Raw genomic sequence first — 27,089 nt, forward strand, 5'->3', positions numbered from 1 at the left:
GTGACAGTCAGGAGAGTGTACAAAGCAGGAGTCCTGCTGAAGAAACACAGTAAATTTCCTGACAATGCACAGCCATTGAACAAAGAACTGCTTCTGATTTGCTGAGGAGGAAAATTGCCAAGAGACCAGTAAGATCTCTGTTATCCTTTTTGTAAACTTTAGTGGAAAAATTGCATGTCCCCTAAGGTATTTTGTAATGTGGAAATAACTTGAACTTCAGCAGTCTGGCAGGGCTGAGCCTGCATTGTGCTATATTTCCCTCCTTGCTGTCATGCACCTAAAAGACACACACTTTTCTGGGGTCTGGAATTGAGGTGGTGTGGCCTTTTCCTCCTGGCACCAAATTGTCTTTCCATCACAGTATAGCTTAAAACCTTATTTTGCTGCATCAGAGCCCTTCAGCAAGTGTTGACCTCCCTGACAAGCCCCTGGGGCTCTCTCCTACGTGCCTTGTCCCCTGAGACTTCAGTCTGCCAGATGTGCTGGTCTGCAAGGCCAAGAGAAATGGGCAAGTGAAAAAAGGACTCCTATGCTTTTTCGGGTTTTACTGTTTTACTATCTTGCCTATTTTGGGAATGCTCGGAGTGGGAGTTTTTTTGGTTTTTTTTCTTTCTCTCTCTTTTTTTTTTTTTTTTTTTTTTTTTTTTTTTTTTTTTTTTTTTTTTGTCATGGATGCTTTGGCATGCATCCCTACTGGCACAAGATGCTTACTCAGAAAATCTTTGGGTTTGTGCTGGTCTGATTTAATTTCTCTATGTGATGATTTTTTCTGGAGCAGCTTCTGAGCAGTGCTGAGGATGCCTGGCAGATGGTCCTTCATGATTGCCTTGTTCTGCCATACTCTGCTGCTGCTGATGCACCAAGACATCTGCTTTTGGGAGAAGCTCTTCCCCTCCAGCAAGAATTAACAACTAAAACTTCCAGAGGAGAAACTCCCATGGCATGTTTCTGTTTTGACTGATGTGCTGTTTCCAAATTTGTGTAAGGGTAGGTTTTAACCACCCTGCAAATGATGGTTTGAGTCTCTCTTCTTCACATGCCTTGGTTTCAGAAGAGGCTCTTGTGTACATCTGGAACATCACTGCTGTTAAAATACTGAAAACTCCTATACCACAGGCTACAGAAAAATCAGCAGTTTCAATAATCCAAGCTAAAAAAGGGAGAAAATCAATCTGTAGGTGGGAATCAATAGAGATATGAAGGTAAAAGGCAGGTGGTAAGGAAGTTGTGGTCCTAAAATCTGGGCCTGGACTCCAGTGGACACAGTAAGGCTTGGGAAAAGTGATCAAACACTCAAAAAAGCCAGACTCTTAATGTTATCATCAAACTGGTAAAAAGCAGAGGATGACCACAGTGAATTTTCATGAGTCTTGACCTTTTTTCAAGCTTGTCTCTCCAGCCTGTATAGATAGAAACAAGATTTTTTTTTTTTTTGCACAGAAAAATGAAAAAAAATAAACCCAACTATACATACATACTCAGGCCAAGGGTTCAGTTGAGTCAATATCTTGTCTCCAACAGTGACCAGAAATAAGTAACCACAAAGAGAAGCAAAAAAGGTACCAATATTTTCCTGCTCTGCTCTCCCAGAATTCCTGGTGATTCTATGCCAGAAATGGTATTTAATAAGATTTCACAGACCTCTTTGCTTCCATGGATTTATGAAATCCCTCCTGGGACTCATGTGAAAGCCTAACTACGAAAACATCCCACAGGCTCTGCAGTTTAATTGTGATTTACACAAAACAGAGCCTCCCTTTGCTTGCAATTTCATTCAGTGCCCTCCAGCTCTTGTGGAGAGGTGGATAATAGGTGATCATTGCTTTGTGAGCACCTTCCTTGGAACCCCCCTGAGTCTGCACCATCTCCACTCATCATCTTCTCTTACAGGTGAGTGTCCCACTCTGTCCACCTGAACTCAGGAGCTTCATCCCCTTGGCACAGAAACACAGGGAAACCCCTGAATACCTTGGGTGAACTGCAAAGCTGCTCTGGCTGCTCATCCCAGGAGGACATCCTGTGTCATTTGCCTTGTCCCAGACACCCTGGTCTGCACCCTTGCCTCCTCTTCCACCCCAGAGTATCCCTGCTCTCATGACAACATTCCTTTGAAGCTTGGAGAAGTCTGAAAGACATGGAGTAGAAATGCAACGTGTTTACAGTTACAGAGTATTCACAAAACATTTACAGACTATATTTAAGCAGTTGGCAAGCACTGTGAGGAATAACTTATCAACAGGCTATCTCCCAGATCTTCTGAGAGGCAACAAAATGTTAATTATCCTCATTTAACATAGGGAGAGGCTGGGATGAAGTGTGAGCAGACAGCAGCAGTGTTGTGGCAGTCTTCTCCTCTCTCCAGCCCAAACCCAGACACTTTCATATTCCCTGAATTCAGGATGTGGACAAAATCACTGAAATACCTGGTTTCAACTGTGTATATTGCATCAGAATACAAAACAACCCCCTAGATCCAGGCAATGCACAACTGAAATTTTGAATCCCAACTGGAGTCCAAATTTTGCCACTTAATATTTCTGTCTGTATAATATGGTGAATTTCAATGACAGATTCAAATGCACAGCTGTAATTGTAACTAAAACATATGCTGGGACCTTCTCCAGGAATCATGAAAAAATAGCAGGAACTGAATTAATATTATCCTCACACCTTAATCTGGCATGCCTCATGGCAGTAACCAGAAATTAATATAAACATTTTATTTCTAAGGGCAGGGTTTTCAAGTTGTCTCTCTCAAAGAATATAAATTTTTAATAACAGCTTTGGAAGAAGTGCTGCCCATTTTTGTATTCCAGCCTACAGGAAGTTCCCTTTTATGCTTAGTAACTGAAATGTCTCGTCTCAGTATTATCAAACACTGGCAATGAGTGAAAGTCCCAGCACCTTGTGAGTGTGCCACATAAAAAAAATCCTATTATAAAAATACTCTTAGAGAACCAATATTATATTGCCTTTGAAGGGAAAGCCCACAGGGGCTCAGAGGGCTCTCCCAAACACAAGTGGTGAGTCAGGTCTTTCCTCACACAGGCTGGAAGGAGAGAAAGGCAGGGGGAAGGAAGCTGCTCTATTTTTAGCTGCCTGAGACATGCAGACCTCATGGTGATGGAGAGCTGATAATTACATAAGAAGTCATACCAAGCTTTGCTATTTAGGTCTATCTGGCCTCTTCCTTATCTCAAGTGCCGTACTAGCAGTTCCTGCCCTGAATATCTGCAATCAAAATATAACGTGATTTCCTGGAATCCATGACATGAAGTAATGGGCTATTTTACAGCCTCTCTTTTCCATAGGCTGTTCTTTGGGGCTAATGATTACAGCTAGGCACTGCTGCTATGGCTATATTGGTATCACAGCATCTGCTATAGCCCCACCAGGAAACTGTGAGGTGAGTAAATGAGGGTCATTTACCTTTACTGGGGAGGAGGACTTGTGTTTGAACAGACTTTCAAACATTGTGATTATTCCCTCCACCCTGTTGTTGCACCCCTATTGAGGAAAAGTGTTTTACATAGAAAATGCACCTAAAAAAACCTTCCAGTCACTAACTTCAGCTCCTGTAGCTGGATGCATCCTGGGTGTTTTCATGCTGCTATGGCCCAAAATGCACCTACCCACGTATCAGGTGGCTGTCTGCAAAGGCAGGCAGGGAGGACCTTGAGTTTACTTGCTTCTTTTCCACATCAAGGGTCTTTCAGGTGTTTCTTCAATTCCTCATGATTAATTTAGAGATTTTAATGTCATGCCTGAATACCTATGTCCCGCTGAGCCCCTCTCTACACAGTGTTCATCACAGGTGTCTCCATGCCTGCTTCATCGGTGTTTTTGCCAATAAAAACAGTTTTCCCCAGTTCCACTAGCAGCCAGAGAGGGAGGCAGTGGAAGCAAGGAGGCTGGTTTATAGGTAATGGGCAAGGGAAGCTGTAAAGCCCTTTGGTGGCAATGTATCAGGAAAAGCCACGTATGTTACTGCAATTTGAAGCAGTGACATTTTTTACAAATGTAACCTTTTATTCCCCTGCTGCTCCAAAGCACTGAGAGGAAACAAGCCCATTAAAAAGGAGGCTGTGGCCTGCAGCTCCTGGAATGTCCTGTGCCACATGCCACAGGGGTGTTCTTGGATTGCAGGTGTGCAGAGGCTATATCCAGCTCCTGGGCACCAGGGTGAATGGAAACACTTCTCCTCACATTAATAACACAGGGCTAGATTCCAGCTGTCTAAATGCACCCAATTGGTTGAGACTTTGGGGAGAAACCAGAAGCGCTGGCAGCAAAGGTTTCTGTCATATTACACATGAACAGTGCTAGAATAAAAATAAAAAAAACCCCAAAAGTGGATGAAAGGTCTCTCTATTTTTATATAGCAGAGTGAAAGTATTGGGTATCTGTGGCAATATTTAGTCCGAAGGAAAGTGTAATTGAATCCAAGTGACATAATGAGAAGGTGTCTGGCAAAGCCTGGTCCAGGGGAAAAGTAGCAGGGATCATTGCCTCCTAAAATTTAATTTTCAAGATGAATACCCAATGGAACTGAAAGCCATGGTGTAGCTAAAAGCTATTGTATAGTAGAAGCACACTGCTTTGTGAGCAAAGACAGAGCTGTTGGCATTTTAAAGCAGGAAACCTATGGACCAAGAAGTGAGCGAACATTTTAGTGTTGTGGCTGAAAGTTGGAAGATCTGCCCTGAACAGAGCAGCGAGCAGGAACACAGTAGGGTAGAAGCAAGTGCAGATTAACAGGAGGCAGGATGAAAACTGCCTAAAACTGGCACGGCAGGGTAACTTGGAAAATAATACACATTTTCTTTCAGTCTTTCAGACACTCTTCTGCTCAGCTACCATAGCAGATGTCTCAAGTTAACATCAGGCACCACCTGAGTGCTTTTGCTTCCCCTTATAAACTGGGGCTCCTGCAAAGACAGAGGTCTAAGTCTGATAATGTTTTTTTACCCCTCTAAGAACCTAAAAGAAACAATGGAATGCTTCAGTGTGAGCAAAATAAGATGGATCAAGCAAGAAATCCTTCAAATACACTACAAAGAAGAATTCAAAAGTACAGGTGAATTTGAGGGGACGGATAATGTGATTGCAGTCATCATCTCTGCAGCAGTCTAAGGATGTGTCCACTAATGTGGCCTTTAAATGCTGCTCCTTTATATCTGTGTGCTTGATGGATGCAATGAGGAAGAATCTGTTGGAAGGACTGATTTCTCCCTGGTGCTCTGTCTGGCTGAGCAGCTTGCTGTAGGTTATTTTACTGTGAGCTGTGGTTGTTACAGCCCCACTGCCCTGGCAGCCCAGGCAGAAAATGTAACTATTAATAATAGTTACTAATTTTTCCACTAATTGCTTTCACTGTCTTTTGTGGGAGAGAATGCAACTCGCCACTGGTTGTATTCAGAGATATGTGGGAGCTTATTAAGAGAGGAGCTATGTGCTAATTGAAGAGCAATTTGGCTTCTAAAACCAGGCATTTTTGAAGTAGTGCTTGTCACCTAGTTTCCTAGTTTCACATGCCCTGACCTGCAAGAGAAAAGCAAAGTGAGCACAAGCAAGGAAAAGTGAAAATCAGATTGCTGGCTTGGCATTGGCCTCTTTCAAAAGGTATCTAATTTTTTTTTAAAAAAATATATATATATATACGAAAGCACATTGCCCAAAAAGAAACTGCTTCCTTGGAGATTGCCAGAACCCCTTTATTTTCCATTTTTATCTGGTAAACATTGGTCCAAGACAGTCCCCCCAATCCCATCTGTTACCTAAAGCTGAGAGATGGAGGAACTGGAGGTCAAAGTTTGAGTTCAGCTTCCTGTGAGAAAGCAGAGCTGAGATTCCTTAAATACGTTAAAGCTTTGCTTTAAATGGATTGCCTGTCTCCCAGTTGTCATGAAATACTTCTAAAGGAAGTATTTACATCTTTAAGTGCATTCTTTCTTGTTTTCCATGCTTCCTCACTGAAGGTAACAGTTAACTGCATCTATGGCTTGGCAGTTCTCCTTTTTTCATTTTTCTTTTTGCTGTTTTTCAATGCTTTCCTAAACATAGCCACATTTTGAAAAGCTGCAGTGTAACAAAGCAAGCTGATGGAAAAGGATCTCTGGGTGTAGCAGAGTGAAGGGGGTAAGCAAAGGAAAGAGTACATCAGGAAATCCAGGCTTTTTTACTTTGATGGGGAAAAAAAACACCCAAAGTTGAAAAATCTGTTCAGAACAGTTTTCTGCATTTAGGTGTCTTGTTAAAAAATCGAATAAAAGAAAAAAAAATATTGTGTGGCACATCTGTGTCCAGCTCTGGTCCTGGTTCATGAAATCCTAGCCTCCCTCAGAGTTTGATCAAGAGCAAATTGAGAGATAGTCTTAAAATGCTGATAGCCTTGCATTTTTTGAGCAGCTGAACTGAGCTGCTTGGTTACATTTTTGCAATATTTTATATACAGCACTGAATAGTCAATGGCTATTTGCCTAATGGAAAAGAAAATGGAGAACACATGGACCAGGTTAATAGGGAAAAAATTGGACACTTTTTCTTATTTTTCTACTTGCTTGCTTTCACCTACTTTGATGGAATTATTTATGATTTATGTTGCCATGCAATATATATAGCTAGTAGAATGATGCCTTAAGTGGGGCTGAAGTCAAAGAACCATGGGCATTTCAAGTGTACAGCAGCTTTGGGCAGGGAGGTGAGCTAAGGAAAAACAGTAGAGGGAAACAGTCACTAAATTGTGCCTCAAGCTTACTTTTCCACACAATAAGCAAAAAATAAGCAGTATAGTGTCTCTTTCTCCTTCCTCTGCTCTGTGGGAGGGGAGTCCCTGGAACCTCTCCTTTTAGGAGAAAGGCTTCAGGGCATCTGGCTGCCAAAGTGGAGCTGTACACTGCAGGGAAGGGAGCTCTGGAGGGAGGCATTTCTTCATTTAAGTGGCAAAAGTAGAAAAGCTACACTGAACCTTTCACTTTTGTTTGCTCAGCCACGGAAAGACAGGGCTTGACTTGTGTGCTGTTAATTGCCATTGACAGATAAACCAGAAAGAACCCAACTTAGCTGAGTTATTTGTATTCTTTTTTCCAGTTCAGTTGAACTGGAAATCAGTGAGATGCAATAAATAGAAAGCCATGAGGTTATCATTCACAGAGCCACTTTTCCTAGTTGAACTGTGCTTTAAATCAGCAGGACTGCCAGCCCTCTGACACGGCCAGGCTGTAAATACTCAGTCATCGCTTCATTTGGGGTGCAGGGGAGTGGTGAGAAAGGAATGACCAAAAGCTTTCCCAGAAATATGCTGCCCCGAGGATTCATTTGTTGAATAGAGGCTGTGCCAATGCATTACTCTGCCAGCCTTGTACCTCTATTGAAATGTCTCTGCTGATTTATTCTTCGTATCTGCATTCCCATGTGTGAGTTCTGTACCTTTCTCCATTTGGCTTCAGGATCTGTAGACTGAGGCTGAATTTTAGACTAAGGATTCTGTGTGCAACAGAGTATGGCAAATGCAACTTTGCCCTATTCCCTTTTCAGTTAGTCTCAGTGCTTAGTGCTCTTCTCTTATGCTTTAGAAACAAGTCACGTTTTTTTTTTTTTATTTTTTGCTTAAAGAAAATAATGAGAAGGTTTTAAAATTTTATCCACTGTCTGTAACTCTGCAGGAATTAGTCTGGATACTGGCCTTTTGCAATACATGTGACTGGTCCTGATTGTTTGGGTTGGTATCTGAGGATTAAGAGATTTGAGAAAACTCATTCACTCTTTCATTCTTTCATGATCCTCTCAGATGCTTTGGCTGATTTTCTGCCTGCCCAAAACGGGGAATGGAAACAAAGATGTGTGACTCTACACCATGCTCCTCACAGCCAGGAAAACCTTCCACTTGTCACTTGGCAGGAAACAGCAGGATTCCCATGTGATAGACTTGTTCCCAATCCATATTTTTCCTAGCTGTGATTTGGAACTTCATATTGCATACATTGATGTTTAGTCCTTTATGTCAGATGAAAAGTCTGACACCAATTTTTTCTCATACTGTGCCACTGTACAGATGCTAAATAGGAATAGCTGTGTCAGGAAACACAGTTGTGTATCTGCTGCTAAAAATGATCACTGTTAAATTCATTAGAGATGCTTTTCCAAACTGGTAAAAAGAGAATTTTCTGTCCTTAGGATCATTATAGACCCACAGCCAGAAGCCCATTTCCTCTGCTGAAGATCAGTATAAACCACGTCTTGCACCTCCAGTGTTTTTTTTTAGCAGAGCCGGTGGGAGGAGAGCGCCCCGGGTATCCCTCAGAGGAGCCTTCTCTCCTGGGACATGGGAAACACTAGGTGTCATCAGTGAGGTTTCCTTTCCCGGCAGTAACACATGCATCGAGAACCTACAGCCAAGCCTGTCGACAGACTGGCTTCCTGGGATCTGTCTGCCCAGGATCCTGATACATTTTTATAGGAAAGCCAGGAAGAGTCTCTGAAATCCCAGTCTCAGACAAGTCTAGGCAAGGCTTCAGGTTGTCCAGTAAAAATCATGTCAGGATTAGGCTTAATTTTAAAGGCTATTTTTTAAAGCCCACTTTTATGAAGAATGTGAACATTATTAAAATACCAAATGAAATACAATTTTTCTTTTATTTGTCTTTTAGTTATCAGTTAGATCTTGCTGAATTGTTTTTCTTCCTCTTTGCTGTTGCTTTTTCTCTTCTTTGCAGAAATCTCTCCCCACAGTGTCCCTAAAATAAAATGGGAATCACTTTCTTGTTCAGAGAGGTGGTTTTCCACAGTTGAGATGTGAACAGCAATGTACCAGGTGCACAAGGTCCAAGAGAAACTTCCCCAAAGAGGGTAGGGAAGTCACTAAAAACATTACTTTAAAATTAAACAAAAAAGTCTCCCTAACATAAAAATTGCAAGGAGAAAAGAAAAAAAAGAGTAAGAGGCTAAAGCTGCTTCAACAACTTTCAAAGAGGTTACAACTCCTCAGGTAAGAAAACAAAAATCTGCTTTTGCCTCTGCTATGACTTTACTGTCCTCTACTGAGTCCTCCAAGCCTTGGAGAATAAGAGGGTCTTGTTTTGACCAAAAAGGAGATAGAATCACTGTCGTGAATTAAAAAAAAATAAAATAAAAAAAAAAAAAAAAGTAGCTATCTTCTTTTCTTTCCCTCCCGGTCATTTTCAGTGTCAAGGTTACAAGGATGGAGGTGGCAGCCAGAAAGAGGCAAACTCCAAAAATAGAAAATACATTTTTTCTCTTTTCCACTTATTTTCCTAGATATTTGTGAATTATTAATACTAAAGAGAAGAGTTTTTTCCAGTACATTGTAGGTAGCTAGAATTTTTATATTCTTTTTTGACATCTACTCTTGGAGCTGCTAGGAATGAGGGAGTTTCATCTGTTTGTGTTTAGGGAATAAACTTGTCACAGATGCTCCAAATCTCCCATTCAGTTCTTGCAGGTGACAGCTGCAATGGCACTAGAGACTTGCAAATCCTGGCACCCACACAGTCTAGTCATAATTTTGGCTCATAAACCTCTATAACATCACATTTCACAAACCAGTGTGCATTCTGGGCTAAAAGAAAACCCTTTTGCCTCCCTTGCTGGTTTTGGCAATACCTCAGACCCCTGCTATAAAAGAAGTGTGGCTCAAGTGGTAGCAGCTATAAAACTAAGATCTATATTTAAGATAAAATCTAATTTAGCATCTATGAAATTAAACCAGACTCTCTTCACAGAATCTAAAAAGCACACGTATGGCCAAGTCCAGATCTCCTTTGCTGACTGGTGCGAATCCTGGATTAGACAGCAAGAATACAATTATCCTTTAAAAAAAAACAAAACCAACAAACTGAAGAAGCCATTCAGGAAATTGTGGTGCTTAAGGAATTAGCTGTAAGCAGAGAAGACAGCAGCATCTGTGGGAGAGAATGCTGCCATAAATAGCAAAATATGTCTTAAAGAGCTGGAAATTGTGAAATAGCTTTCTATTACCGTTAAGTGGAGAAACAGTTTTTGAGTCAGCCCCACCAGGAAAAGAACCATCACGTAAAAAAGTGCTAGCTGACATGATACTGTGTCATGCTCTGCAGTTAGCATCCAGTTTCTGTGGCTACTTCCTAACTAAAATGATTTCTAAACAGCAGTTCTTCATTAAATCATAGAATCCTCAAGGCTGGAAGAGACCTTTAGATCACCAAGCCCAACCATGCACCCAGCACTGCCACTGTAACCCCATAACCAGTAAACCATCAGCCAGCCCCAGATGCCTCAAACACCTCCGGGGTGGTGACTCCAGCACCTGTCTGGGCAATGCAGCCTAGTCCAATGCCTGACTAGCCTAACAGTGAGAGAGTGTTTTCTAATACTTCCTGATCTGAGGAAGAAAGGCTTTTCTCCATAGTCTGCTTCCCCTTCCCATCTGGAATAGCTGTAGGTGGTAACTCTCAGCCACACACGCTACTGAGTGCTGGCTGTGCCTCACAAAGCCAGAGGGAAGGTGGGCAATGTGGTCCTTTAAATGACTGCAAATAAACACTGAGTAAACCTAGGAAGGCCAGGACTTCTGGAGGAGGCATTGGAAAAAAAATCACACTTCACTCTTCATGTTTTGTCCTCTGTCAGAGCTGGTAATTTTTTCAGTTCTTTGTCTGTATCTCTGTATTTCAAAATAGTCCTGAAGTAGCAATGGGCCTTGCACATCTCTCTTAAACCAAGAGGTACACAGAAACTATTGTGGACCTATAGGATACAATAGCTCACCTTTTCTCAGCTGCATTCTTCTCCTTTAAATTCAGTTGAAATAGTACTTATTCTTTGTTTATTTATTTCCATTGTTCTGAACTCTCTATGTACAGGGAGGACAGGGCTGCCTCTCACTTAGCTGCCGCAGCTGAAGAACAACAGACAGTGGAGTGAATCCAACAAATTCACCTAGAAACCCCATGATGTCTTCTCCACACCCACACCTGGCATACAAGTAAGAAACTTAATTTCTCTGACCCTCATCTGCTTCCTCATCTTCCCTCCATACACTGTTCCCATCCTTGTGAAACTCTTTGCTTTAGCATCTAAAAACAAGAGAAAAAAGCCCAAAAGCCCTATGGCAGGGTCTTTCTTCCTTATCATTTTTTCTAGTAAGCAATCCCTGCTTTCAAACTGGAAAGCATTTCTTTTCAGCCCTTTGCCATTGTTCCTCTGCTCCTGCTGAGATATTCTGGAATTGTTCCTTTCTGAATGCCTTTACTCATCTGCAGAGTGAAGAAAGCAGTTAGCTCCATTTAAAGGTGCTCAAGATCAGTTTTTGAGGAACAGCTATGGGAAAAGGGCGGATTTTAAAAATTCTTTCTATCACCAGATGAGCTTTTTTCCACTTCTGTGGCTGGTACCAAGAGCTTGGGAAGAGAACATTGTTCTCTGGAGGAGAGTTCATAACTTAATGTCAGCAGAATAATTCCACTCTGTCCCCTTTGCATCTTACAGAGAATACCTTTCCTTGTTTTCACTCAGCCTCAGGGAATTTGTGGATGCACATGTACATGGCCAAGACATTGCTTTGAGTGGAAGTGAAAAACAAGGACAAACAAACATATAGACACTCAGAGACTTCGAGGTGTTTTTCAAAGCACCAAGGGCCTACAGCTCTCCTTCCATTAAATCCCCTTCATCACTGTGGGGGGCTATTATTAGAACAAGAGTACACAAAGTTTTCTGTGTCCTTTACGTAAAGCCTGCGAGTAAATTGTGTTCAGTCCCTTGCTGGCCTGTGCCATTTCTCACTAGAGCAGTTTGATTATTGCCATGCTAGTTGTTGACTGGGTGTCTGACAGCCAACAGTGGGAGTAAAACGCTGCCCTTCTGATGTGGGGTCTTTTGGCACTTGCTGTGGAGTTCTGTCCAAATGAATGTGCAGGCAGCAAATGGAGACTCCCACCCCCTGCCTGCATGGGAGCTTAGATCAAGGAGCACAACTCCCCCCAGTTTGTATATAAATAGAATTGTATATAAAATCCCAACACCATTAGCTTACACAAATTGTGTATGCCAATCATTCTAAAAATTCTTTCCAAGCAAGCAAATCCTCTATAAATCTAGGAGATAATCAAATACATGTCTTGCAGTCACTTTACACCTTTGGTGACCTCATCAAAACATGCCAGTGCTCTGCCAAAATCCATGACTCTGTCTGTAAATTTTATCCGTTCCAGGAAGTTTGTGCACCTGATGCAATGTTGCTTTTATTAAACCTCCTTCTTGTTTTACTTCTTTCTTTTAATTTAGCTAGGGTCAAGAGAGGTGTGTAGCCATTGGAGTTAAGCTGAATGGAAAGAATGATACATCCTGTATCTTCTCCTTAGCTAGAGAAATCAATGCTTTCCAAAGATATGGGAAAGAGCAAATGGCCATAAACTAGTAATTTATTCCTGATATTTCAAATGTTTCAAGGATTAAAAATTATGTTCAATGTAACAAATTTTTAAGACAAAGTGATAATATAAAATTATTCATACATTTCCTTTATATTTGATTTCTTCTACAGCAAGATGAATTGTGTTGCACAGCCTTGTTTACTACTTTCCTATCCTGCTCGTATCACTCAGTACTTTGTAAAAAGACTAAACACCATTCAGAAGCACCAGTGAGGTTGCCTTGTCCCAGCTGCTCTGGAGTTTGCTCCAAGATTTCAGTCTTGCAAAGCTGCCAACATCCACCCTTAATTTATTCCACCCTCTCTCTGGGATAGGAAAACCCCCTCTAAGGTTATTTATCATCAAAATTAAGAAAACAGATTTTTGGCATTAGCACAGCCAATGGGACATCTAATTTGAAACTTTCTGTTTCAAAATTTACTCTGAGTAACTCTGCAAGAAGCCCTTCTACAATCCCATACATACCTTAACGCTTTTACATATGTGCATTTGTTTGAACTTCCTAGTTTTTTGGAGGATTTTACCAGCTTTGTTTGTGATGTGTTTTTTTTTTTTTTAGGGAGATAAAATCTATTTCATTTCCGCAGTCTAGCAAAAGACTCTTGTAGCTGGGAGAGCTGTGGAGTGAGTCTGACAGCACCAGTTTTTTTTTTTTTTTTTTGCCAATATGCTTCATTTTGTCTTGGTTCATATTCACATCTGTATCCACCTCCATCATATGAAAGGTTATTTACAGTCCTGCATACTTCAAGGCTTGAAACAACTACATATGGCTGTTGAGCTTACCATTTTCCCCACATATTTGCTCTTACACCAGACCTTTCTAACAGGATCTCAGGTGACTGACTACAATCCCTGGCTGCTAGAGATGTCCCCTATTTTGGCAGTCACAGTTTAGTGCACCCACCTTGCTTCAGCCCCACCAGCTGGCACTTGTAATGAGAGCTGTCCCTGACAAAACAGGGACCTGCCCCAGCCTGTGGATCTGTTGTGCACCTACCCAGGGATCGGTGCATTCCTGACTTCCTATGAAACCACTGGGCAGGTCAGACAGAACACTACGCAGATGAACTGCTCAAATCCTTGCAGAAAGATCAGTGAAACAGGGTGGAGGAGGTTATGCAAAACTCTGGCTAGACAGACCCAAAAAAAGAAAAAACATAAGCCCACGCCTTCTGTCTGGTGATCCTGATGACTGAGCAACAGTGGAAACACGTTTATTTGCCAAAAAGAGCTTCTCTGCTGCTTAAAAGGAGCTGTGTACACTCATCCCTGTCTTTGTGGTCCTCTTAGGCAGTTGTATCTCCAGTGCAAGGAATGAAAAGCTGGTCAAAATTCGTCACTGGAATGAAATGTGAGCTTCCTGCCGTCACTCATCCTTTCCCTCTTCCTTTCTCTGCCAATAGATAAGGAGGTGGTTCTCTCCAGAAGGGTTTGTTTGCTTTGTGAGGCATTTCAAGCCGAGTGCCCGGGGCTGTAAGGTTAATGCTGCAGGACAGGGTGTATTGTTTCTCAAGTCAAGTTCTGATTTGTGCAAGAAGGAAAAAAGTCATTTCTCATGCTGTTTTCCCCTCTCGTAAACAGAGATGATTAGAAGCAATTTTTTGCAAAGGTTTTGGTGAGACATGGAAAATGTGCTGTGTTCTCTCTGTTTGCAATCAGCCCTTCTCATATTTTTTCCTTCTAACCAGCTACTTTGAAATAAGTCTGATTAGCCTATTCCTAGCGCATATTTTGGATTATGGCATTGTAAAATGTTTTATGGTGTGTATGTACTGCATACACGATGTATTATTTCTTAAATCTATCATCAATTTTTTTTTTCTTTGGCACTTCCTGTCAGATAAACAGAGATAAATGAATTTGGATGTACTTTTATGGGTGGAGAGGGAAGGAAAAGAGGAGGTGGAGGGGGAAGGAGCAGCAAATTGTTTTGCAAAGAGTCTCTGGGCTGGAGCCACGCTTTTGTTTGAAAACATAGATATATACCCAGTGACTGTTAATGCTAAAAATAGCATAATGGCAATAATCTATGAGAAGGCCTAAGTTGTAGGTCATGTAGCTATTAATGAAAAGCACCTATGACTCCCAGATGTCACTTGCCACATGTTGGATTCATGTCTCAGTCCCAAAGGTTTGTGGGATGAGGAAAACCAGCCCATGAGGCTAATATGGTAGTTCTTACATGCGCCTTTGTCTCCACAGAAAACTGTCCTAATCTCCTGACTAATCCAGTGAGAAACAAACCGAGGTTATGTGAGCATTGCTGCCCCATTAGCAGAGGCCTGGGAGCAGTCTGGGGTAGGGGAGGAACAGGACCCATGCTTAGGATGTGGTTGTGCCCCATGGAGGGAGCTTTCTGACATTTTCCCCTGCTGGGCTAGGAGTGGTGAAAACCTTGCCCACAAAAGAGAGGTGGAAATATTTTTATAGCTGTTTGTACTTGCATTTCCCTGGATTATTCAGATACTGCAAGGATGAATGCAGTAACACTTGCAAGTTACTCAGCTACTACGGTGTTGCAAGCTATATGAGGTAATAGAGAAATATTTCATTCATTTCCAGGGACCAGCTCACTGGCCCTTTTCCAGCAGCACTGTAAACTTGTAAAACTAATGGATCAGTTTCCCAAAGGCCTTTATTACCAAGACTTCTGACTTCTCAGCAACTGGAACAGCTTTGTAAACTATTCAGAACATGCAAGATGCTTAAAATAAGCTTGCAATTAGTGTTCCCCAGGGTTTTGCGCTAGACTTCTTTTCCCAAAGACTCTTTTTTGTCATATTTAGCACAGGAGAATTGGATGAGGCTCTCTTGGGGCTTATCTCTGTCAACAGGAAAAGGGCACTTCTAAATGAAATTGAGTGCTACTGCTCCCTTCCCCAAAGGCAAAAACCACTGCAATGACTAAGTTGTCTCCAACCAGTTTAAAAAATTCCAAACATTGGGATGACTTGGATCTGCTTCCAAAGGGGCTTAGCACAAATGTGTATAACCGAATTTCAAACATAGTTCTGCATGTGAATTAAACTCCACAAAATGCCATTACTTTGACTTTTGCCATATAAAATATGAACTGGTGTGTGCCTCATGTCTCTCTCAGCTGTCCTACTTTGATATCCCTGTCCCTGCTTTCTGAGCGAAGCTATCTTCTGTTTGCTGACACCTGAAGCACAGACCAGGTACATCATCATTACACATGGGATACTGGATTCATTTTTCATTTTCTTAAAGGTTGTCTTGAAAGAGATCCTGTTTTTGAAAGTTTAAACAATATTTAGACATCTAATGATAATATAGATGATATATATATTATTTAGAATATTATATAAATACATATATAAGGTATATGGCAAAAGGCTATACTAGTAATACTTTTTTTTTCACTATAAATGAAAATGCATACTTCTGGATGATAAAAGCTGTGAGCTGTGCCCTTCCCCTTCAGTTTCAGGCAAATAAAACAGGAGCAGAAGAACCACTTTGTTCCCCAGCCCTGCCCCCGGGTGTATAAATAGCAGGCCAGGCAGCCCTGCACCCCAGTGGCTGCTGAAGTTCCACTCATTCCAGGAATCTTTGGACACCCTGTTATCAAAACAGAAAGGCTGACTTCACTCCTTCTCTCCCCTGATTGATTTCATGCTGGAAACAGGTAACAGGACAGCTTCCATTGTCCTTGAATTAGCCACCTACTTCCAGAGGTCAAACAAACAGGCTGAAGGTCCCGAAACTCACTTCAGCTAATTGCTGCCAAAATTCCTTCTCGGCGAAATAAGCAGGGGCTGGAGCAGTCCTGGGTGACAAATGTTCTCCAGAGAGGGACAGAAACCATCCTGAGCAGGCTAACGAGGGGTATCGAGCTACAGGGCTGGGGAAGAGGCGAAATGCAAGGCAAAGTCCAGTGCCAATTTTAAACTAAGGAGCCAGAGCCACAGAAAGTTTCTACTTGATTTTAATAGGGTTTGAAGTTTTGGTCAAGCTGAGGTGGAGCTGAGCAGTGGCATTAGGACATGGCTGTCAGATTCAATCCTGGAGCTCTGGAGTTTTACACTGGGCACCAGCATGGCCCTTTACTTGCTGAAAGCTTTCTGGCATCAACATTTCTGACCAGCTTTCTGCTTTTTATTTTTAGAAACAATGTGAGTTTAGAGGCAAGAGATGGTGGCTATAACTTTTCACTCTTCTCCCTCTTATTTTCACTGTTTTCTCCTTCAAGCTGTTTTGTTAACTAGTCTCTAATATATTTTTTCTGTCACTTAGCACAGTACTGCAGGTACTGCTGTGCAACCTGAGTCATGCATTTCAACATGTATACCATGCCTAAAATGACTGATGCCACTGTTCTGCCACTCTCATGTGTTCTTTAGAATGAAAGCTTCAAGAGTGAGAGGATTTTATCACTGTGCTTTGGAGGGTGGTTCTCATGGAAAGTGCAGGCCTGTGCCCAGTTGCAGGCACTTCATGTTCCTCCAAAGTACTGTCAGCTCCTGTTTAACCCTAGATTGATTGATGTGACTCCGTGTCCCACCTGCAGCTGCACAGATGCTGTGGACAGGCACTCATAGAGCAAATTGCACAGGGTCCTGCTTCACTTGCAGCTGTTTATATATAGCCTGACCTCTGCAGGAAGTGGCTGGTACATTTTTCTATATGTGGGTATAGTAAATAAGCTCAGAGACCAAGTGAGATACCCATAGTTTTGATTAATCCATGTTAGGTGACCACCCTGCTCATAGGAAACATGGATGAGAAATACTTCAACAACAGCTTTTTCTTTCTTTTCCTCTTTCCTTAAATTGTCTAAGAGAGTATTTTATCCTTGCTTTAACAGCTTTACACTCTAAAGTAGTTTTCTCCATCTTTCTTTAGCTCCCTATCCTGTTTTGAAACAAAGAGGGTTCTGAGCAAACTGATGTAGTCGAAAATGTCCCTGTTTATTGCATGGGGGTTGGACTAGATGACCTTTTAAAATCCCTTCCAACCAAAACTAGTCTGTGACTCTACGACACTGCTAAGTGCTCTGCTTCTGCTGCCCTGCAAACATCGGCACAATAATGTTTTGTGTCTAAGACAATGTGAAATATAATTTAATACTGGCTTTCTCTGTTTCCATCTCCACTCAGACCACTTAGCAGCCTTTGACTCATGTGGCTCTGGTCTGAACATCTCCCCAGACAGAGTTTGCAGCACTTCTGTGCTTTCCTCCCAGCACAGCTTCTTGCTCTTGCCAAGGGCAGCCTGTGTCAGACTAACCTCACAGCTGTCCTGTCACCGAGGTAATAAACAAAGGCACTGTGTCAGATTTCATTCATCCAGGCTTCAGGACAGCACCTGATGTCCTGCTTCCATCCTTACACTGCCACAGCCATCATTTTTATGCCAGGTGAGCAGGAAGACTGCAGCAAGGAAGACTGCAACAAGAAGTACAAGGCAGAAAGGTAGTTAATGCAGTTTGTTTAAATACATGGTTATAAAATTAAAAGGTCTTGAAAACTTTCCTGCTTAATGTTTTCACAATAAACTAGGCACAAAGACTGCAATGTGGATAACAATAGTTGTGAGGCCCTATCAAGAGGGAGAAAGTGCTGAAAAATTTTATGGGAACAACAGCAATGGTATGGAGTTGAATTCAGAAGCATAAATAACAAAAGCACACATACTGATATAATTTATCAGTAAACTGAAAATGGGAGAAAAATAGGAAAAAAATTAATCAACTAGGCAATTCTCCAGTAGCTTTGGAGCACTGTTACAATTTTCTTTGGAGAGGGAAGTGTCATTCTGGGACACATCAATCAAGATGTTTCCAGTGGAAAGACTAAATCCATGGCAGAAGATGACATCAGTAAGGTGTCCTTAGGGACACTACATATGATTTTGATGTCTCATGCCCATGGAAAATACAAATCCAAACAGGTGTAAGGACAGACTACTGAGGTCACCAGGAGTGCCGCGCTTTTTCCTTACAAATGGGGGTCAAGGCAACCTTGTTCAGCCCAGGAAAATGAAGGTTGGCAGGGGATATGGTTTCCCTCTAAAAATACCCAGGAGTCAAACAGCAGTGAGGGAGAACTATTTAAACCCATATGCGACTAAACTTAGTCTGGAAATAAGATGCAGGTTGCTGGCCATTAAAACAAACAGGGCAAGAACAGCCTACCGATGGGAACAGCTGGGACCAGAAAAGCACAAGCACTTCTAAGATGTAAATTCAGTTGGGAAGAAATGCTGTAGCATTTCAGGAGGAAAAGGTTCAGCCTTGATGGCTTCTGGATCCACCCAGGGAGGGCACAACTATTTCTTACAGTGAGGGATGCTTCTCTGTACCTGTGGTCCCTTCTGTCCCTCTTGCTCATGTTGATTTATGCACAGAATTTTGACCAGAAATATCAGCACAATGCAGGTTTCAGTCTTCAGTCTATGCCTGTCACCATAGTCTGGGTGACACCCAGATCTATATGGCACCCAACCTTGCAAAGTCAACAAGGAACTGGTGTTTTCACAAATAAATCATCGCAAAACAATTCACACACAAATACGACACTGGTGTGTACAAATTTGGTTCAAATTCTTAAAATGTGTAAGTACAGGCTTCTCTGATAGCTGTTTATTTTTTCCTGCTGTTCTCATCTGTCAGTAAGGTTTATCTGTATTTTATTTACTGTGGGAATAGATATTAGTTGATACAATATTTTATATGAGCAGCAATTAAAATAATATCTCCTGGATATGTTCTCTGATCTTGCTGCTCTCATGCCTGTTTTGCATTTCTCTGGGGAAAAAAGCCACAAACTCTAGAGATGGTTACAAAGGCCTAGAGAGGTTTCTCTGTATGCACAGGTTTTCATATGGCTTAACCTAAGCAGTTATAAGATCCAGGGCAGCTAAGCCAACACAACAGGAAAGGTAAGTTGATATTTTCTCCTAGTTTATTTCCAAACACTTCAAAATGTTACAGTTATACCTGTTGATACAGTGGGATATCACTAGCTTGGACTGTGTTCATTTTTGTACCGGCTCAGTTGTGTGAAGTAGCTGAAGGGCTTTGACTTGAGGATGATGTGGCATTGTGGTGGTGGAGCCCCAAACAACATCTGCTGAGTGCCCAGGCTGAACAGCAGAACACACCCTATAGAAAGCTTGTGCCTTTGTGAGTGAGTGGTGCTGGTAGGAATAAAGCAGAGAGCTTTATTGCTGTGCCCTCTGTCCAAACCCCTGTGCTGGGCTGCTCACAACCTGCCAGGCTCTTTGTGCTGCAGCTTGTGTCCACTCCCTCCCTCGCCAAGGCAATCTATCCCACACAAATCTACAGGCAAAGCTGCACCTCCTCTCCCACGGCATTAATTCATATAAATAACTGCAAGGATCACTCTGAAAGTTTGGCTGCTTACCTGCCAAACCCTACTTAATTAGTATTCATGGTGGATCTCAAACATAGCTCAAAGACATCACTCAGTAAGCCCTTCATGCACAGCTGATGGACTGTAATTAAACCAAACAAGCCACAGATTTCTGCATTAACCATTCCTTACCATTAAGGAAATTAAGGCAGGCAGCTCACTTCAAGATATAAGATCAAGAATAACTGAGGGCATTACTCCCTAACTTGATTGAATTTGTCAAAAACGGAAAATACGAAGTCTGAGGTTTTTTCCCTCCTTTTTTCTTCCCCTGTATCGCTCCATTTGAAGAAGCAGAAAGGGCTGTCAGCCTGGGGTAGAGTAATCCAGTAGTTAGTTGTTAGTAGCTGTGAAGGAATTTGGAAGAACTGGTTTCAATTCTTGACAGTTGATTCCTTGCATGTATAAATGTTTATTGCCTCTGGTCACCATCTGTAAAAAGAGGCTAATGCCTCACAGCAGGGCTAAGGATGAGGCTGCTCATGAGGCTGTGACTTCTGTGAAGCTTCTGAGAAGCTTCAGATTGATTTCAGTCCCTAAAATGAGCCATGTTTAATGCAATAAGAATATAACCTTAAGTTTCTGACAAGGTTGATTGTGTTTCCTGAAATGAAGAGGTTTAGTTGCTGTTAATTGGTTTGGATTCACAAGGTAGAAATGTTTAACCTGTGGCATGGGCTGTGGCATCTACATAGGCGGTCCTTCTTTCACCTGAGGAGGAGGGAACAAAACAGATATACCCAGCTTAGAACTAGGAATGTCCAGGCTCCAATGTGTCTGCTCACTCACTACAAAGGAGTCCAGTAATAACACACATTTCCTCTGTTTATGCAATTTACCAAGATTCTAGAGACACTGCAAATAAGGAGTGTTTTATTAGTAAATAATACTTTCTCTTTACAAAGAAAAGCACCAATACAGAAAACTAAAAAAGGCTTGATTAGCTAAAAAGGAAAAGAAAACAGGGCATAAAAAAGACTAATAAATCCATTTATATCATTAAGAGCTTCAATGGCTAGAGTGGGAACACAAACACTGTAAACTTTTCAATCTGATGAAAACCACGGGCTTAAAAGCTGTCCTGATCACCGAGACAGGGAACAAACTGCTGTCAGAGAGGACACAGCTACAGAAGAAGTAAGACAAGAGACCTAACTCAGTGAGAAGATGGGCTGATGACAAGTGAGGATGGTCAGCACAGCTGGGGGGAGAACAGGGCTCTAAGAGAACAGAAAAAAAAGGTGACAAGTAAGAGAAAACTTGACCAAGAGGTTTTTTTTTTTGGCTGACAAAGCTGTTCCAAAGCGAATCAGGAGGGTGTAGCTTCCCTGCTGGCTGGATCCCAAACCTCCTGCCAGCCACTCTGCCCAACCACATGGCTCCTCCCATGAGAAGTAGTTTTTGGGCTAACTGGAGGACAGAATGTATGTGAGAGGGTGCAATTCAGCACTGGGTATCTTTCCAAAACAGGGGCAGGAAAAAGAAAAACAGAACAAAACAAACAAACAACAAAACCACAAAACATCACATAAACAGAAAGAATAAAAGTTTTTCTGTGATACCAGTTCTAGGTGGTTTTGGCTTCACTGTGGCCAGTGTTACAGCTTGCCCTGTCAAAAACGGACTGCAGCCCCTACTTCTCAGAAACACATAGAAATTATCTAATTTATTGTATTTTTTGGCACAGAGCTATCTTGGAACTGGAAATAAGCTGTTATGCTCTAGAAGATTATTCACATTAACCTCTTTGGAGAGAAGGTTACTTTGTGCTGAACACCAGTTATACTCTGAGTGTAAATATTTACACTAGCTAGCTTTACCTTTGGAAGAAAAGCAAAAGTGAAAGTAGCAGTGCAGTAAAAGCACAGCTTGTAGTCCAATGCCTCAGCACACAGAAAGGTAATGTTACACATTAAGTGCTTCTTAATTAAGAATAATTTGACTGTGCATTTTTATTCATAATTTATGGGCTACTTTTTCCATTTACAAATACCTATTTGTACTTCACCACCGCAGGTGATGTTCTCTGTCAGTTTTGCAGTGCCCATTACCTGGCACCTAAGGCATTTCATTAGCATTTAAAGGAGACTTAAGTGCCTGAGTAATTCTGAGATAGGCTGTATCTGCCTGGCTAGCTGACTACTGCATTTAATTAATTTCCAGACTCCTTCCTTCCTTGCTCAGAGGGGAAAAATGCAAGCTCTGTCTAAAATACAGTAGTGGTAGGAAGAACAGCAGGCCACAGTTCTATCTGCTGCCGAGGTTTCTTGCTCAACTTACTATCTCTAATTTCACTATTCATCTCTAATGAAAAGGTTTTTCTCAAAGAGGAGAATATTTGAAAAGTGACCAAGAATGGAGCGATCTTGAGCTAATGAGTTGCCTCTATTTCTGTGCTCTGTCTCCCGAAGGCAAAGGAAAAGAGATTCATTTGTTACAAACTGATCACGCCACAGTGAAGTGGTGATGGACTTACAGATGAGACTGCCAGCTTGGAGCTGGGAGTGGCACTGGCCTTGCTGCAATGGGTGGGTATGGTGCAGATTGCATGCAGGCTTGCCAGGGCTGAAACCTGCTGCAACACCAGCCAGCAAAAGTCTCTCTGCACATTCCTCTTCATCCATGATGAATTACTGTCTTGAGATGCTGCATGTGCAAGCTGCTTCTCCAACAGGAAAAGCTGAAGGTTTTGGGAGAACTGAAGTGGAAAAGGATGTTTTTCACTAGCATGGCAAAGTGTAAAATCAGGCAGGACCATAGGCTGTGCGCTCTGGCAAGCTGAGAGCAGATTGCTACCCAAGCAGTCAGCACAGGGACATGCTGACACTGGAGATACCACGTGAGTCACATCAGGGAGTGGGGTCCTGGAGCTTTTTCTACTCTAATAAATATAACGGCTTGAGAGTGACCTACAGCCCTTGTGACACAATGAAAAAACCCTGTGCTGGGTAATTTTTACCTCCATGAATTAAAATCATGTGAGAGCCAGTTTGTGTAACAGGGATTTTTAGTTTTGCCTGATTGGAGAGACTTAATAGCAAAAGAGCAGCTAAAGAAGAAAGATTTCTGAAGCAGTGGTTTGGCTACAGTAGTGGGGAGTTTAGATGCTTTTCTTTTTGAGATGCTGTCAGAGGTGCATTTGTCCTAGTTATGGCAGAGAAGACACACAGCTCAGTGGGACACTTGTTAAAAGACCCTTGTTAAGGTTCACAGAGCCAGGGCTCAGAGGACTGGACAGGCCCTGGTTTCATGCACACCCAGGCACCTAGGGCACAGGTCTTCTAAGCCAGCATCAGCTCCAGCCTGAGGGGTCCTGTTTGGGGTAGCCCGTGAGGACAATGGGCACAGCAGGGCCAAAATCAGGCTCAAGACTGTGCAATAAAAGCAAGAGACAGTACTCTGGGGCCAGAAGGGTGGGGCTGGGCTGTCCATTATGAGGACTGTGTGTTGTGTTGGATGGTGACAAGTAAGAATTTAAAGCTTTCTTCTGCAGAGTAAATCCATGCTTGAGGAGGGTACTGAAATCCTTTGAATCGTACTGATAATGGTACTATTAACTAGATGCACATTTCTTTCACAGCTATTTTCACTTGTAATGACTTCTTGTGGCATGTGAAGTCTGGCAGGAACCTCAAGCCTGACTGAGCTGTGAGGTGCAGCTGAATGTGACTCGGAAGCGCCGCTGTTTCATCCTCGCCCTGTTTGCCTCTCCCGAGGCTGGTGCTGGCAGGCCCGGCAGGGCTCTCCCAGCCAGCCTGCCCCGCTCCACGGATTCCCAGCTGCATTCCCAGCTGGACAGACTCCGTGTTAAAGAACTGTAACAATCTGGTCAAGCGTCACCTTGGGACCTGGTTCATTTCATGCACCCACTCCCTACAGCGAAGCTGTGCCAGAGCCCTTAATTTCTGGCGGATCCCTTCCAGTTTCGGAGCTGAACTCACGCTTGGCTGCTCTATACCTGCTTGTTCTTGTGCCAGCCTTCTCTGTTAGCTCCAGCAGCTCTTCTGCCTCGCCGCCGTTCCCCCACTTTGATGTCCTCAGGGGGCGAGTACATCCCTGTCAGTCCTCACGCAATAAATCAACCAAGCTCCCTCTTTTCCGCAGGGTCTCCTGCTCCGGGCCCGGCCCGGCACCGCAGCCGCTTCCCTCAGGGCGGGCACACGGGGAGCGGCCCCTTCACAGGTGCGCTGCTCGTAAATCAAAGCGGGGTGAAAGCGAGCGTACGCCTGTTAAAAACAAAACAAAACAAAACAGAACAGAACAGAACAAACGACACGGCCAACCTGGGCACGGCGCGGGCTGTCCGCCCTGTCCCGCTCCGCAGCCCCGTCCCGCGGCAGGGCAGGGCCGGGCAGGGCCGGGCCGGGCCGGGCCGGGCCGGGGGAGGAGCGGCGGCAGACGGAAGTGAAAACAAGAGCGGGGGGCCGGAGCCGCCGCCTCGCAGACGCGCCGCGGTGTCCTCGCCTCTCCGCGCTGTGTCGCACCGCCGGGTGAGTGCCGGGGCGGAAAGCGAGCGGGAAAAAACCAGGGGGGGACCTGGGCAGAAAGTCACTAGGCTGGGCGCGGTTTGTAAAGCTCGTCGGTGCTTGTTTGCTGTTCATTTAACTTCTGTAAACGCGGTGCGCAGCTCGTGGCGGGTGCCGGGGTGCGGCGGGGGCGCGGCCCGGCCCCGGGGGAGCGCAGCTCCTCAGGGAGGGAGCCCGGGCTGCGGGGCACCTGCGGGGCTCCTCGCCTCAGCCCAGCGCTGCCCTGCCCGTGGGGCCGCTGCGCCCCGCTCCCGGGCTTTGGGTGCCGCTGGAGCGGCTGGCGCTGTGGGAGCCCTGGAGCCGCGACCGAGCGCTCCTGCGGCGGGTCTGGTTCCGCAGCCCGCCGTGGCCCTGGGGCTCCTCGGCCCCGGGAGGTGGCAGAGGAGGGTGCTGGGTGTACGGGGGTTTGCGCTGGCGCTGCCCCACCGCCTGCTCCGGCACGGCCGCCCCGGGCAGCAAGGCCCCGCTGCCGGCGGCTCCGTGCCCCGGCCGGCGTTCCTGCCCGGCGTTTGAAATTCCCCCTTCCCGGCGCACGCCCACCGAGCGTTTGATCGCCTAAAGGAAAGTTGCACAATTTCACCCTTAGCTGGTTTGTTTGTACAAATGCTCGCCACGTGAAGCGAGGTTGGTGATTTGCGGTGTTTTTCTTTTAGCTGTTGCCCTGGCACATTTTAAGAAATTTGTTAAATAAAACTTGGAACGGGTTCTCTTTGTTTGCCGTTCCTTCCTGGTGCATCTGTTGGGCTAGAGATGCAGATATACCAGAATTAAGGGACTGAGAAAGGAAAGATGAGTGATGCTGAGTGGGATGCACGGTATTTCAGCGTGCAGTTTCTTCCCTCGTACTTCTAGGAGGCGATTTTCATTCGCTACAAATGAAAAAGAACGATGTCAGTTCCTAATACAAGTCATTTTTTCCTGGCTTTGTAATTGTAACTAACTGATGCTCATTTAAAAAATAAAAGCGACACTTTTTACACTAAAACTAAGCTAGGTGCTTTATCTTCAATTGACAGGCAAAGCCTTCTCACCTGTGTGAAACAACTGCACTGTGTGCTTGTCACTAGATGTGACTTGCTTTTCTGCAGCAGTGACCTGTCACTACAGTGGATTTCATTTAGCAGCAGTGAAAAGAAAGTGTGTTTTTATGCAGAAAGAAATCTGTGACTAATTCAGATCCTCTTTTTAAAAAAACTCTGTGCACAGGGCAATTAAACAGCTTCGTTCTTGCTTTAGTGGTGAGCAAGCCTCCTAAGAATCCTAGCTCAAACTTGGCGGGGACTTTTGTTCCTCTGTAGCCACAGGAGAGCTCAATCTTGTGTGTTTCCCCTTCTGTGCATTGGTGCTTGTCGAGGTTTTTAAGGGTGGGTTGAGTCAGTGCCTGGGTCAGAACTACCCCTTTGCTGGATGCCAACAGGCAGTGGTGGTTTGGGAATGCCCATATACCCAGGCACCTCCAAATTCTCCCAACAAGCTCCAAATTCTGCTTCCTAATATATATTGTATATTTATCTTGTACTGCCTAATGCCAGGAGCCCTGCTCTGGTTACCTCAGTGGCTGTCGGTGTGAATAAAGTTCACTGTTTGATTTAGAAAAAAGTGTTAGCAGTGCATCTCAGGAGGTGAACCTGAAAACGTGCATTGTGGATCACCCTCTTGGGGTGTGACATCCTTGCATCGGTGGGGGCTGTGCGACAGCCCTGCTGTCATGCTCCTTGTGGGTGGGCTGCGTCTGGAATAATCCACCGTCTCTGAGAAACTAACGTGGCCCCCTGCAGTGTACAAACAGCTAAAACCGGGCTTTTCGGAGTTTGGTGGGGTTTGCAGCCGCCTGCTGCTGCTTGGATGAAGGTCCACCTTAAATGTCCCTATATGAGTATGGAATCTGGCTGTGCCCCGGTGTAGTCTTACACCAGCCCGCCCTCGTGTGCTCCTGACGGGCTTCAACTTTACAAAAATAGACGGCATCCACTACCTAAGATGTCATTGTAACATTACTTATCTGAGGTGGAACTGAAGCCCTTATCTTTGACGCTCAACAGCACTTAAATATCTCAGTTGCCTTTTAAAGGTAATTTGTTGGCTACATTCATGGAGAGGGAGATGCTTGGGTTTTGCTTCCTCAGCATTGAATTGTGACTGTGGATATTTTGCTTTAGTTCACAGCTTTCATTTTGAGGGTTGGTTTTTAATGCTTGTCTTGTCTTAGTGGCATTGTTCTGCCACTGTGAAGCTATGCTATAAAAATAAAAAAAGTCACAGGGGTTTTATTCTTTTCTGATTAACTGCAAAGTTGTGATGCTTTGACATTGTTGTGTTTAGAAATAAGCTTTAAGCTGATGACATGGCAGCATATGATATTAATTTTGTTAGAAATGAATGTGCCAGTAGTGCTAATGTCTTCCATACTTTGGTTTAAGGGATGCTATCAATTCATGCTTGTCTCAATATTGACTTTTTTTAAGCTGAGCTTGAATGCTGGAGGGTTTTACTCTCCCCTGCCCCACACAGTGTTTTGTTAGTGAAAAGCAGTTGTCAAACATTTTGGCAGCAGCAATTTTCTGTTTCTTCCTAGGCTATGGAAGGAAACAACGTATGAGGAATAAGAGCACAAGTCATGACAGACCTGGTGTGGAGTTTTTGGCTGTTTTGGGGGGAGGGGAATGCAGCCAAAGGAAGAAGGCTTTCAGAATTGCAGACAATGCCTTTTGTTTTTATCATCTTTAAATTAA

General features: G+C 43.5%; 1 protein-coding gene and 1 long non-coding RNA gene across 3 annotated transcripts in view; one reads left to right on the plus strand and one right to left on the minus strand.

Annotated features, from left to right (window-relative positions):
* Nucleotides 1-8,665: 8,665 nt before the first annotated feature.
* LOC130252659 (uncharacterized) lies at nucleotides 8,666-23,878 on the minus strand. Its single transcript, XR_008840408.1, has 3 exons — nucleotides 23,790-23,878; nucleotides 17,685-17,842; nucleotides 8,666-8,735 (listed from the first exon to the last, which is right to left on the minus strand). It is a non-coding gene; the product is annotated as an uncharacterized LOC130252659 (long non-coding RNA).
* Nucleotides 23,879-24,235: 357 nt separating this feature from the next.
* PDLIM5 (PDZ and LIM domain 5) overlaps nucleotides 24,236-27,089 on the plus strand; it is a 75,552-nt gene continuing 72,698 nt past the window's right edge. For both annotated transcript variants that reach the window (XM_056490453.1, XM_056490454.1), the window contains exon 1: nucleotides 24,236-24,321. The gene's annotated coding sequence lies outside the window, so the exon portion shown is untranslated. The remainder of the gene's footprint in view (nucleotides 24,322-27,089) is intronic.

The sequence above is a fragment of the Oenanthe melanoleuca genome, chromosome 4 (genome assembly GCF_029582105.1).
Source record: "Oenanthe melanoleuca isolate GR-GAL-2019-014 chromosome 4, OMel1.0, whole genome shotgun sequence".
NCBI lineage: Eukaryota > Metazoa > Chordata > Aves > Passeriformes > Muscicapidae > Oenanthe > Oenanthe melanoleuca.